Source organism: Chroicocephalus ridibundus, chromosome 5 (genome assembly GCF_963924245.1).
Source record: "Chroicocephalus ridibundus chromosome 5, bChrRid1.1, whole genome shotgun sequence".
Lineage (NCBI taxonomy): Eukaryota > Metazoa > Chordata > Aves > Charadriiformes > Laridae > Chroicocephalus > Chroicocephalus ridibundus.
This window is the reverse complement of record NC_086288.1, coordinates 79,776,672-79,791,570: the sequence shown is the minus strand read 5'-3', so window position 1 is coordinate 79,791,570 and position 14,899 is coordinate 79,776,672. Positions and strand designations below refer to the sequence as shown.

The following is a 14,899-nucleotide window of genomic DNA, read 5'->3' as shown; positions in this document are numbered from 1 at the left end:
GTTGTTCCATTCTAGGAAGTTTCAGACTGAAGGGGATCAGGAAAATACACTTTGTGGCTTCTGCGGTAACTGTCACTGAAGTAAGTACTGCTCAAGAGAGAATAAATGATCCTGTGACACGTTTAATGCTGAAAGTCATTTAAAGAGTAAAAAAATACACAGAAGCCTTAATTGTTTAGTGAAAATTATTGCTACTTAGCTAAGAAAAGAAAAAAACCCCACACCCTGTAATGAATGATAATGGCCTCAGTTGGGTGCAAACAGTGGTGTGCCAAAGTCTGTCACTTTCATCAATCTGGGAGGCAATTTATTTCCGAGAGCATTAACTGTCTTATGTGTAAAGCATAACAAGTGCTATAAAGTTTTTCAGTGTATTATGAGATTCTGTTTCATTCAACACAACTGGGACTTGAATAAGGCATTAGTCACACAACTGTCGTTAAGTTACCTAATATCCAAGAGAAAAGCCAGTGCAGAAGTCTTTTGCTGTAAACAGTTTCTTTATAAAATTTTTGTTAAACAGTTAGGATTATTGAATGGAACATTTATTGAAATAGTGGTTTCGCTCAATGATCCTCAAATGATCTCAGTGAGATTCTGTCATTTTGGAAGAAACTGAATGAGTGTGGAAGGATGGCATTGAAAAAGAGCACCAAACATCTGAACTTCTGGTTGTGCAATGTTGTCATATTAAAATTAATGTTTCCTGGACCATCTTTATGATCATGACACATTTCAAGCCAGCGTGGTCTAAACTTCATTCACAAAATATTTAATATGTTTATTATAGGAAGAATCCTAATATATTGAGAATACAAGTTTCATAGTCTGAAAATTTTGAAGATGTTATGCAGTAGCGGATATTTTGTACTTAGTGAAGTCTTTAGGTGTACCATATTAATATATTGAGAGGAGCATGTGCTTTTGTAATTACACTCAGTGATAATTCTTACCAGTTCATATATGCAAAGGATTGCAACTTGGTGCTCTAGGAATCTGAGTCTTTGTAGTCCTTTGCAATTGGACATATCAGGATTTTTCTTCCCTGCCATAGCAACCCCTTAGGAGAAAGTTTTGAGAGAAACTTGAAACATTTTTGCTCCTTTACATTGTTATTTAAAGGAACTATCAGCTTAATAGGAGTATCAGAATTGGCAAACACGATGAAGAATTGAGGAAAAAGAAGTCTTTTGCACAGCAAAGAATACTTACAAAATCACAGAATGGTTTGGGTTGGAGGGGATGTTAAAGATTATCTGGGCAGGGACACCTCCCACCAGCCCAGGTTGCTCCAAGCCCCGTCCAGCCTGGCCTTGAACCCCTCCAGGGATGGGGCAGCCACAGCTTCTCTGGGCACCCTGGGCCAGGGGCTCACCACCCTCACAGCCAAGAATTTCTGCCTCAGATCTCATCTCAATCTCCCCTCTTCCAGTTTGAAACCCTTCCCCCTTGTCCTATGGCTCCCCTCCCTGCTCCAGAGTCCCTCCCCAGCTTTCCTGGAGCCCCTTTAGGGACTGGAAGGGGCTGGAAGGTCTCCCCGGAGCCTTCTCTTCTCCAGGCTGAACCCCCCCAGCTCTCTCAGCGTGTCCTCACAGCAGAGGGGCTCCAGCCCTCCCAGCATCTCCGGGGCCTCCTCTGGCCCCGCTCCAACAGCTCCGTGTCCTTCTGCTGTTGGTGCCCCAGAGCCGGAGGCAGCACTGCAGGGGGGTCTCACAGAGCGGAGCAGAGGGGCAGAATCCCCCCCTCGCCCTGCTGCCCACGCTGCTGGGGATGCAGCCCAGGGTGGGGTTGGCTTTCTGGGCTGTGAGCGCACATTGCCGGCTCATGTCCAGCTTTTCAATAGAACTGCAAAAGGCATGTTTAGGTACCTAAATGAAAACAAAGAAACATTAACAAAACCCCACCCCCAAACCCCGGCTAAATTAATTTTACACATATGTCACTATGAATTAAAGCTTTGTACATAGGCTTCAGGTACTTGGGGAGGCTGAGGTGGTTGATTTATCACATTTTCATGTTTTGGTGTACAATATAATTGTTTAACAAAAAAGTTCTCTACTAACGAGCAATTAAGTTGCTCAGCAGACGACAAAATTTCACGTTGAAATGAGAAGATTTGATAGATGTGCTATGATATATCAATCAAATACTAACGGTGGTGCTTCTTACTGCATATTTCTCTATAATAATAATAAAAATCTGCATTAGCTGCAACTACAAAATAGGTAACAAGCTCAAGATATATAGTAAAACTGCGTGCTTTTTTTACTGCCTTCTGTAAGTTTTTTTTAGAGAAAATGTTTGGCCACAGGGTTTGTATTTAGTTTGTACACTCTGTGCTGTTGAACTGAAACAACCTTTTAAATGCACAGGCAATTTAATATCCCTAATGTAATTTCTTTAATGAAGGCTGCACCCATATCTTTTCTTTAGTTTACTTGAGGCACAGAAAACACCATGCAGCTCTCTCTATCGTATATATGTTTTTTTGCATTTTTTGCATCAACAAAGGGGAAAGCTGCAGGCTGACCTTTCCAGCTGTGGATCTTGAGGCATCTCCTCCTGCTTTGTACATTTAATTTTAATTCCAGATGCTAATTCAATGGCTTCATCTTGTATTTTTCATAGAAACACCTCTTGTGGCTGAAAGCTCATATTCAATTGGCTTTACAACTGCTGTTCTCACGGGCATAGTTGAATATATAATACAAATAGGTATTTCTTCTTGATAAACTAACTTTTACTATTATGCTGTATTAAAACACTGCTCAAAATTATAGCTGTATGATTTTTTTAGGCAGCTAAGCGTATCTGATGATTTAACTACAACTCTGTTCTACAAAATCTTCTTTTTATTCCTCCCATTGGGAAAAAATTAGTATGTAAACAGTTTTAGATGATAAGCAATTCAGCCTTGTGCGGTGATCTCGTCTTATCTAGAAGTTGACCATTGCAGTATTATGGTGATTCTGAGTAGTTACAGGATAGGATATTGCTTTATCTTGCATTCAAAGGACACGGAGTGGAATAGAATAATTCACCACATGTAAATGCAGAGGATGTGTAAAGTCTAGGATGACTATTGGAGCATGGATATATGATTTTATAACCTTGAAAATTAGATTCTCTCTGTCAGTGCTCAAATTTTAGGAAGCCACAAATTTACTTTCTCACATTCTCTTTGTGTACGTGCTTCCTGTTGGTTCTTTTTTATTTTGTTTGGTTTCTGTTTTCTTTTACCTGTGCCTTGTCTGCTCCTAAATTGTAGGGAGAAAACTAGTAGTACGTGAAGAATGTTGCGTTTTTTCATCATAGAATTATAGAATTGCCTCGGTTGGAAGGGACCTTTAAGGTCATCGAGTCCAACCATCAACACTACCAAAACCACCACTAAACCATGACCCAAAGCACCAAGTCTTTATTACTCTTAATTCCTAATTTCAACTTGCAGAATAAAAAATGCAGAATATTGTATAATCAACACTGAAGTACATCTTCGCTTTTAAGTACTGCAGTGCCTCTGATTCCGTAGGTGTTCCTTTCAGTTTCCAGGAGATGAATGAAAATACGGTTTTGGATTTGTCTACTTGGATCGCAATACTTTTTGATCTGAAATCCCAGGATTAAGAAAGAATTAGAAATCTACAGTTTCCTTTGCAGTTCATCTGCTTTTTTGCCAGTTGTGTGTTAGCTTGGTCTTTGATTTTCAAACATTTGTGGTAAAGCTGTAGTTACATTAACCTTTTCGTAGTTTATCACTTGCTATGCATTCTGAAGTATCAAACTGTTTTCCCATACTAAAAGAATTCCAGGCAAAAAAAGTAAAGTAAATGAAAACTTTTCACTAAGGTACAGTTAAGACTGTTGTTATATAGCAGCAGGTTGGGGGAAATGATACTAAAGAGAAAATTCTCCTTTACTTTTGCAGCTAAGAAGCTCATTGTGAAAAGCAAAACTAGTGCAATTTTTCTGTTGAAGAAAATTAATTTTGTGCAAAACCACTTTGTGGAGTAGGTCTCAAATTACAGAGGATTTTGATACCACAAAGACAGGACACACACAGGGACACTATGCTTTCAGGACAACTGCTCAGTATATGCACTATGTTATGCTTTTCTTCTTCTTATTAATAGTATGTAACACTGTAATTTAGAATAAGATTTTCATTAAATTTCCTTTTACTTTAAAAGTAAGCCAGAATCCATATTGAAAAGACTTTTAAAGCTGTTAGATGCGATGCATTTTTAAAATTTAATTTATGGGAAATATAAATAGCAAATAGCTTTATGTTCAGCATTGCAGAACATACGCTTTGCTTGTATCACCTGAATGCAGATACATAAGGCTTCTGTGTTAAAAATTATACTACAGAGCTACAGAAAATTTGCTGACTTGAAAGCTTGCATGGAAGGAAGAACAGTAATTAAATCTGTTAGCCTCCAGAGAAAGTTAAGAGGTATGATGTGCATAATCCTTTTATTGTATATGGAATGGAGAAACATGGGTTTAAAGGAGATTAGAGAGTGAATGATGGGTACATGGAATAACTGAAAGCAACAAGTACTATACTATAAGTGATAGTTTCTGTGCAAATATTGAAATACATTTGCATTTTGAAGTTGAGCTCGAAATTCTTTTACCTACAAGGTAGATGAATCCTGAAAAATTAAATGTTTATAATGCTTCTATGTAGAAAGGCATCTTTCAATCTTTCCAATTTTTACTTTATTTATATAGCTGTTACTTTGTCATGATATTAATGTTATTATGAATTTGTGCCTTTTTTGATCATGATAATTTGAATCACTGTAAATAGAAGGTGATTTTTCTATAGATTATGATGTTTGTTATGCTCTTTTAAAACCAATTTACCACTGCTGAAGGGAAAACCTTTTTGTTTTGTTTAAAAATCTAAGTAGCTTACATAGCTCTATAGCTTAATCTTTAAACTATCCACCTTTTTATCTGAGCACAAATAAGGAAGGTAGTACTAGATTCAGCAAGTATTTCGTATAGTGAGAATATTGATAGATAATTTCTTTCAGAAAATTTCAAAGTTAATGTATTACACTCCTTACAAATACTTTCTTGAGGTAAATTGTAGGTGCTGACTTTTTAAAAATGTTAACATTTTAAAATATTTATGCCTGTTCTACACGATTGCCATAGAAGTACAGTTAAATTGATTGAATAATTATTTTATGAAAGTCCTTTTATTCGTTTCTGTACAAATTGCTACACACTAGTTCTGCGTGCCAGAGGTTCAGCTCAGTCTTTGTTTGAAGAGGTCAGCTTTGTCATCCCAGGGACATTGCAACTGTAGATCATTGATGTTGCTTGTGGGCAGGTCTGAACCGTCTGACACGCATAGGAACTGTACATAGGCTGGAATGCAAAGTAAAAATATATAAAATCGCACCAAGCCTTTTCCAAGTTCTCTAATTGTGCTACAACTACGCTAGTACCCTTAAGAGAAGTGACTCGCAAGTTCCAGTGTTCAAAATCTGGCATGTATTGTCTTGCTTTGAATGGCTTTAGGAATGGGTATCAAGGCAGCACACGGGAAACAAAACATTTTTTCCTAGCAATTTTTTTAAATGGACTTTACCCCGCTTTGGAGAATAATAATAATAATAAAGTTGTTTATAATGCATAGTACACTGAAACACTGCTTGATAGTGTCCTAAGGCTCTCCCTTCAAACACTCCGGAAAATCTTTCCTAACCAGTCTTCTTTGAGATGATGTTGTATGGATACAGTTTAATTGCATAAAATGTTTATTTTGACTTCTGTGTTTGGTACCATGTGTACTTTATAGAAATATAAATATTTACATGCAATACTTATTTTTAATTCTGTATTTCTCCCCTTCATGGAAACGGTGTCCTCCTTATCCTAATTTTTTTGGCGCAAATACAGTAAATTTTATTCTATATTATAGTCAAAATACTGCTCTTCTAATTTTTTTTCTCCGTGAAGGTTGTCTCCAATGGCATAGTTAATTGCACCGTAATTTATATAATTTCCTATTTACCTGTGTAACATAATTGCATAAAATGGTTTCCTTATGGCACTTCATACAGGTCTTTTCCACTGTTTAAATTATGCTTAGGTGTCAGTATTACCACTGCTTTTCATGGCACAAATATTTTTGACACGCTTTCTCCATCTCTGTGTGCCTTTTCTGTATGCAGATATGCGATATTCTCCCTTTAATGCTTGTATGTCTCATGTGTCACTCTTTTTTCCCCCCACTGTCTTTCAGATGAATTTGTTAGTTCCACACCTTCGTTTTGGTTTTTGTACAAGATGAATACTGCTGCGGAAAACTTCTGTTCGCACCTCAGGCATTCAGTATGCTCTGGCTAGTCCAGCATTTTTTCCTAGCGTTTGACTGTCTATCATAAATAATTTTGTATTTTTTTTTTGGCGTTTGGTCCCTTAAGAAAGCATTCTCTAGCATGCACCCTCGTTGGTGAGTTACTCACCATTTGTTACGCACATGCTCTCCACTTGTCAATAGCTAAATAAGCTCTTCAATGACTTCTCCTGTTTTTGATGTCAGAATTTTCTTTTTCAGTAAGTTCATTGCTAATATTCTCTAGAAAAGCAAGCTGGTTTCCTGCTTGATATTACTTTGGGGTTGATTTCAGTTGCTTATGGGAACAGGGATCCACATAAAACACAGTTGGTTAAACAGGTTTAGGTATTCAGACTTCTAAAATACACTTGTTTCTCAGTAATTTGGCTCGATACACGTACCTGAATATACCCAGAGAAAGCAACAAGGAAATTCATGTTCTTGAATTACTCCTGATATCTGTATTTGAAAAACAAAGAACAAATTATCTAGTTGCATCATTTGGTGTAACGAAAGCCTGACATGAACTCCAGGAACAGAATGACTGTGAGTGTGAAGAATGTCTGTTTAGAAGAGGATAGAGGGAAGGGTTTTTTTCTCTTAAGCAACTGAGGTTCTCTGAAAGTGGTAACAAAAACCGGCATTCTCGGTTGCAGGTGATGTGTAAGATAGAGTGAGAGCATCTGGAAGGCAGTGAACAACAATAAAAAACAGTTTTATTTTGCAAATGTACTAATAAGGGAGGGAACATCTAGCTAAAGTCAGGATGTAGCAAAGAGACTGGATAGAAATATGGACAGAAATAAATAAGCTGACATATTTAGATTCGGTAATCACCTGTGAACACAATGAGTATTTTCTAAACACACTAATTTATATTCATTTTAGTGTTATCCAAAACCCACTGTTTCACAAACTTTTAGAATGGTATGTTATTGTACATGTAAATAAGCACTGCTGCAGAAATATTTTAACATAGGTTTATTTCATGAAGGGAAATTATATGATGATGCATAATTTTAACCTCATTTGAAAAACTGGAGGTACAGGTTTCTGGTCCTTACTCATAAAAAAAAGGTTGAATTCAATGAATTTTTGATTTATGATGAAAAATCATTCAGAAATTCTCATTTTATTTGCATTGGCAGTTCTGCTGATGGGCAAGTAAATAGGACACAGTCGACCTTAAAGTTCAGAAAACATGTACACGTTCATTTTTCAGTTTTCTGGTGATATGTAATTCACGTTAACAGATGGATAAAGAAGATCTTTTGAAAGGTTGTGAGTTGATCAAAGGTACAAGGTTTTTCGTTTTAATTTTGAAATACAGTGTATATTTTGTTATGTTTGCGGTTGATTTTTACTACAATACTCATGTAGATGATAGAATTAGAGTTGCAAATTTGGAGGAAAAGGATATTAAGGAATAATCTTTCATTCCTTTCTGATTCTAGAGTTCTGATTAATTTATTTTAATGTATTTAATTTACTTAAGTAAATAATTTTGTACTTTGGTCAATACACGCGATTTCTTTATACAAAATATATAATTTCAAAGGTCTTGATAAATTTGTAGATTTGAAAAATCAAGTCTTCTGGAAAAATACTGCTGCAAAAATGTTCTCCCACATAAAAGTATTTTATATGATGTAAGTCTGCTTGCTGTAGGCATACAGGAATACAGCTGGATTCTGTTTCTACTGAAATAAAATCTGAATTCTAATGTGAAAACACAATCAGATGTTTAGCAATTTTTAATGTAAAAACTTGACATATTGTTAATATATTTAGTGTATGTGAACAAATAAGCATTTTACAGAAATGACAGTACATAAATACAGCTTTTTATGAAAAAAAGACACATTTTTTCTGCTATAGAGTTTGCATAACTTAAATATTCATGAAGCACAATAGTTTCACAACAAATCAAATTTAATTAAATGATGCATTTTCACCACTTACAAAAGGTTTATTAAAGGTTTATTTGTTTATGCAAATTAAAGTGTTAGAGTAAAAATCCACATGAAACTTGGCACTAACAATTAAAAAAAAAATATTGGAAGATTTCTCGCCTCACTGCAGTACCTTGCCATGTTTAAACTGCTCAGCTTGTCATTTAGAATCTTTAATGAAACCAGGGAGGAGGCTATTTATTTGCATAATAGGACATAATTTGCTGTGGTGAGGTTTTAATTATTTATAGGCTGTCTAAAATATTTAAAATGGCATCACTAAGGAGCATGAAATGTTGGATAATGCCTTCATTTCAGGTTTCCTGCCGATTCCTTTATGGGTCAAGCATTTTATTTGTAATTAGCATATAAGCATAGTAGCTTTCGAAACACAAGGAAAACCAATTCGTTTCGGTATGTTCGCAACCTGGGCAATTCAAAACTGGCGAAGGTCATTGAGAGCAATCAGAGGTACAGAACGTGCCAGAAGGAAAAAGATGGATCAGGCGTGCGAAATAGACCTAATGCGTCGCTCTACTCATGTGCCTCTTTAGCACTACATGTGTACCTCTCCTCCTTCCTATAGAATTTGCTACAGTTTTTACCTGTATTTCCTCATTATTTGGGTACATTATATTATTCCTTTAATGCATATGGCAAAGAAATTTATTTTTTTTAAATAACAAGTTCTACATTGTTCCTGTTTGTAGCTTGTTTTAAATCACTCCAACATATTGATGCATTTTGAGGGATTTCACTCATATAATACAGAAAACTACCTGCTCTTGGTGTCTTCATTGCAAAGTGTTGAAAGCAAGGACAAGAAGGAGGAATAGGAATTCTTGCTTTTGGGGAAATTAAACGGTAGAATTGATTTTCCTTATGGTTTGAACATTCATGCAGATATACATAGACTGTCAGGTGAAATTGAGTCCATTTAAAAAAAGTAACTGGGCATGTTTCTCTGTCAGAGATGTCTGCAGAGAAGCCAGACTAGGGGAGAAACTGCATGGCTGAGAATTCTTCAGGAGAATTCAGGAGAGTTCTGACCTTGATGTATTTCATATGTTATCGTTGGCCCTTCTCTCTAGCCTGGTTAGAACGCTCTCGATGGTGGCTTTGCCCTCAAGCATAGTGGTTGCTCTCCCAGTTTGGTGTTACCTGCAAGCTTTTTGAGCTGGTGCGCCATTGCCTCCTCCACATGTTTTCTGCCTTTATCTCTAAAGCCTTATAGTGTGGCTTCCTGAATATCATATTTAATCTCTTATTGTTCCACATGAAAACTATTTTTTTTTCTCATTCTGGGTTACTTTCTCCAGTTCCTTAATGAATTAAATTAGATCAATGCAATATTCAGTAATTCAATCTGGTTTTTACTTTTCATCTTCAAATGAAAGTCTTAAAACATTGTTTATATTTAAAATTTTTGTTTTCACCCATTATACAGTCCTTACCAGTTATCAGCTACCAGCTTCAAGCTATTTTCTGATGGTTTCCTGCAATCTTATTTATCAAAGCAGAAGGAGGAAAACATCCTTGATGTGTCAGTTAGCATCAATTTTATGTGAAGCTCTTTCAAGGTTCAGTTAAAGTTGTTACATATTTAACAGACACCTCAGCAATTTTTGTAAGAGCTTCTGGGCTTTCTTGAATTAGACTTGTCCTCAAAATTCCAGTTGTTTTATAATTTAAGGTACCTAAACTTTTGATATTGTGTTACTCTAGGTATATGTCATCTCTTTAGAAAAACATTATTTTCCTATGTTTTGTTTGTACACCATTGCATCTTAAAAGTGGGGCTAACGTCATAAAGCAACTTGCTCAGAGTCCTTTTTCACTACTTTTTGAGAGGGTGTCATCTTCTGAAGGAAGATGAGTTATGCCTGTAATTTCAATGTCTCTCTTCATCCACAACTTCTCGGGTTGCCCAGAGAAGCTGTGGCTGCCCCATCCCTGGAGGGGTTCAAGGCCAGGCTGGACGGGGCTTGGAGCAACCTGGGCTGGTGGGAGGTGTCCCTGCCCAGGGCAGGGGGTGGCACTGGGTGGCCTTTAAGGTCCCTTCCAGCCCAAACCATTCTGTGGTTCTGAGTCTGTTCTCTCTGCTGAATTTCCTGGAAAAATGTGAGCAATTCTGTTCATTTTCATTAAAAAGTTATAAAAATCCATCTTGATTTCAAGCTTTTTAAAGGAATTTTGAGCCTTTAATTTTCTTAATATGCTCTTCCCTCAAAGCCAGAGTTTAGAATCAATGACCACAGATGTGCACCAAAAGTCAGGTTTGGCTGCCTTGATTTCACAATTTTTTTCCCTATAGAGTAGCGAATTTTTCCTTGGGAAGGTCTAAGAACACAATTATTTCTGCAATAATTTTGGCATATAAATAAATTGCTTGCTTTGTTACTAGTTTTTGTGTTTTGTTTTGGTTTTATTATTATTAGTTAGCCAAAAGCAACTTGTCAGTTGTGGCAGATCATTGACAAAACACCTACAGTAGAAAACTGGTCATCTTACAGGAGATGAAAGAGCCTATTTGTTGTCACCGGATAACTGACCCCAGCTTCCTAACTCCAGATCCTCTCCAGTGGCCAAGAGATGTTTCGGGGCCAATTTCATTCTTAGCTTAATGGCAGCAATGATTTTGGCTAATTAATTACACCAATTTAAGAAAAGAAATGGTACATCAGGCCATCAAATGTTTTTTTTTTCCCTCTAGTCATAATTAAGAAAGTTGTGGTAACCCTTTTAAAAGAACAGAATTTTTAATTTCAGCTCTGACAACTTTTGAATATTTACTGCTTTAAAATGAATGGGATTATACCAACAGACTTCTGTCCAAACCATCGTTGTTGTGGTGGTTCCTGGCAGAGGAACTGCTCTGCTGCGTCTCTCTCTCCCCCCCTAGTGCATTCTTTGGCTTAGAGATCAACCTTATTCCCACTCTGGAGAAACGGGAATATATCTAAGGCAAATTTGACATTGCCTAAAAAAAAAAAAAAAAAAAAAAAGGATAATAGCATATTGGAGATTGAAAAAAAAATTTGGAGGCGGGATAAAATAATTTTAATATTAAAAAAATCACACACACATTTTCATTATTATTACGTTTTTTTAAATCTGAAGCCACTATGGGAAAATGTAGACATTACTTAATAGAATTTTAAGTTTTACTGTGTTATTGGAGCTACACTTTCTCTTGAAAATTGGTCTTCTTACTTTCCATATGACTTTTTCTTTCTTTGGCATTACTCTGCTTTGGGCTGTCACATTTTTTTTTAGTGTTTGCATTCTCTTTTTAACGTTGAAATTACACATATAGAATTCTAGAATCTGTAAGATTAATATGTAAATTTATCTCTCCTCTTTCCCCGTTTTCTCCTTGTCCTGTGAAGATATAAACCTATTTTCTCCAGATCTGGTAGGGGGAAAAAAAAAGAAGTATTCTTCTGAAATGAGAATTTCAGTGAATAACTAGTTTTGCCCTGATACTTTTGCAAAGGGATACAAAACCTTGTCGTAGAAATAATTCACTAGGCATTTACAAATACGTTAATCAATAAATGTATTTCTTAGTAAGTCTTTTTTTTACTTCTGCACTTTGTCAAAGTATGAGCTTTATATTTGTCATAAAGGATGTTAGTCGTGTGTCGTTCACTTTTTTTGGTTATCACTCAATAGAATACTTTTGACCAGCAATATTATTGACTTTACGTAGTGTGAAATGGGTTGAATAACTTACACCTTACAGCAAGAACAGAGCTTTGTGCAGTTTAGTTTGTATTGCAGAGGTTGACAGTTGTTCCATATTAGAAAATGAGAATTCTAACCCGCACAGTTTAACTCTGTTGACACAATGATGATCACGTGAAGAAAAATTGACCAGAACAGATACTTAAAAATATACAAAATTCTGAGTTTAGTTCCAAAATTAGTTGACCTTACTTGACCAAAGATGTCTTGTCGAGTTATATGGGAAATGGAGCAAGAATTTCAAATGTGTTACCGTGCTATTTGCTTAACATTTAGGAAATCAGAGCGCCAGGATGCTAAACTGATATTCATTAACTTATTCAGTGTGAATGTAGTCAACGTTTGCCTGCCTGGATTATCGTGCCAGCATTTCTCATTTATAGTCTTGATTCATCTGATTTTTGTTTGTTCTTTACAGATTTAGAGATTTGGTATTACAAATAAAAGTGCCACCATAATTAATATCTGATTAGGTGAATGTAAATCAGGCACCTATGGCAATTACAGTTACCCTAAAATTCGGAGCATGTGCCAAAACCAAGATCTTGATGACACAAACTAATACTATGCCTGTTTAGAAAAACTTTAAAACACCAGCACTCAATAGCTATAAAATTATAATTAAGATAAATATTTGGGGGGCGTTTCTGTTTAATTAAATGGAAGATATTACGCAGCTTTTAACTTCATGGATTGATGTTCACAGGACTTTAGTGCATTTTATATATTTTTTTGAGATACAAAGTTCAATTCTTATTCCAAAAATTCATTCCTGATTTCCTTGTTTTATCACTTTGACTGTTCAGAAGCACTACGTTCCTTACCATTTGAGCCTTTGCAACGGGCTTCATTGTATTCTCCTACCATTAAGGTAGCTTCATTTATAGCAATTACTTCTCCTAAGTAAATGAAAAAATGGCATTGCATTCCTTTTGCTTTTTGGTTTATTCCAAAGATAAACTACTGCACCACCTTAAAACTTTGTCTGAAAAAATACACTTGGATTTTCACACAAGACTCAAAATTCTTGTGTTAAAGCTGTCTTTGTTCTGATCCCATTCTAAGGTTGAAAAGCTTTGGCAAATGTAGGGTTTTCTGTTTTATCTGAGCAAAACCATTAAAAAATCTGTTCTGTGTGAAAGTCCAGAAACAGGGATGAACCACATTCTGAATTGTTTTGTTTTGATGAATCATAATTTGCCGCATGTGAGAGGATTATAGATTAAAGGCTTTCTCTGGCCGGAACTATTTCTGTCACTTGGTGAGGAAACAACATATAGAAACAAAGCAATATGGCATTGCTCTGCATTCATATCTTCACTCAGCATTGCACAGGGGCATAGAAATATCCAAGATGAACTAATTTTGATCATATTTTGTAAGCAAGCTGCCTTTTGAATTCTGTATGTGCCAATTTGAAGAGCTTTTGCAGTTCTTTCCCTTTGCTGCGTTCGCTATTTACATCAGTCATATGGAATCTGGGAATTATGGGACTTTTGCTCATTTTTAAGTTAAGTTTTATCCCACCAATTCAAAAATTGTCTCTTCCCCTTGAAGGAAGAAAAGCAGATAATAACTGTGACAGAAGATTCACTAACCAACACTGATCCCATAGCATAACCTTTGATTGATTACAGAAAATATTTTATTAGAATACAGTGAAGGAATTTAGCAGGGCAGCATTTTTCCTCACAAGAAATACACTCTGTTGTCAAGATAACACACTTGTACCAATCTCACGCTCCCAGTACAGTGTCAATATACTTGTCCACACGTCCTGAACTATTTTACCATAATTGTCTAAACAGCCATCAAGAAATTTTCTTTCCCTAAGTTATTTAAAACAAGTTTTCACTTCAGCGTTCTTTCAAAAAAATGAGGGTTTTTTCCTATTCTCTAATGATCATATTTATTATGAAGGTCTAAAACTTATATCCAATGGCATTATTTATTATTTTGTATTCTCAACTTTTCCCTACCTCCTCAATTTTGTTAATCTGACATTGTTTTGATTTGAATTTATCTCTTTCTTCAAGGATTATTCTAGCTCTGTTATTTTGTGCTCAAAGAAAGACCTTACATCAGTAGTCACTGTTCCTCTAAAGATGCCTCTGTGGCCGTCATGTTATAGGCAGATTTCCTGCAGCAAAGCTTATCTTCTGTAGTTTCTTAAATATTGAAAAGCTGTAACGGCAATAAAGAATACCGTGACCAAAGGAGATTGCAGACACTCTTGGCAGAGTTACAGAGCTCTTTTGAAAGGAAGATGGTACCTAAAATAACTGTACCTCCTGAATAAATCACAGAAATGAGCTCTAAATAACACTAAGAAAAATACGGCATTTCCAGTGTGGCGCATTCAGAAATCATGAGTCCACCCTAAATTTATTTTAATCTTGAAGTTTAGTGTAATATATAAACGTACGTGTGTACACTACGTACTTATGTGTCTGCGTGTGTGAGACAGAGTATCTTTAGTCTATATAAATTTTAATTTGCCTTCTGCTATGGAGAAAAAGTGATACACTTGAACCATGCTCGCAATTATTTTTAAAGAAAAGCTAATTTTTATATCATTATGGCTCTAAGGGTCTAGTCTTAGCACGAATATTGTTATGTTTATCAATACTGTGCTGTCACATGAATGAGAGGTTATTTTCTTAGCTCTGGGAAGACGAGAGTTTATTTGAATGTTCTCTAGCAAAATTGGCACTGTGTGTTGTTACTACAGATTTTGCTGGGCAGGGGAAATACTTTACCAATTTATAAACTTTTTTCTGTTAGCTGAATTCCTGTCTCTCTGTGCAAGTGGTACACTGAAATACCAATTTAACTGTCC

At 35.8% G+C, this 14,899-nt stretch overlaps 1 protein-coding gene across 19 annotated transcripts in view; it reads left to right on the top strand.

The window, feature by feature from the left end:
• TENM3 (teneurin transmembrane protein 3) overlaps positions 1-14,899 on the top strand; it is a 1,409,904-nt gene that overhangs the window by 86,861 nt on the left and 1,308,144 nt on the right. The gene's annotated exons all lie outside the window — the stretch shown is intronic.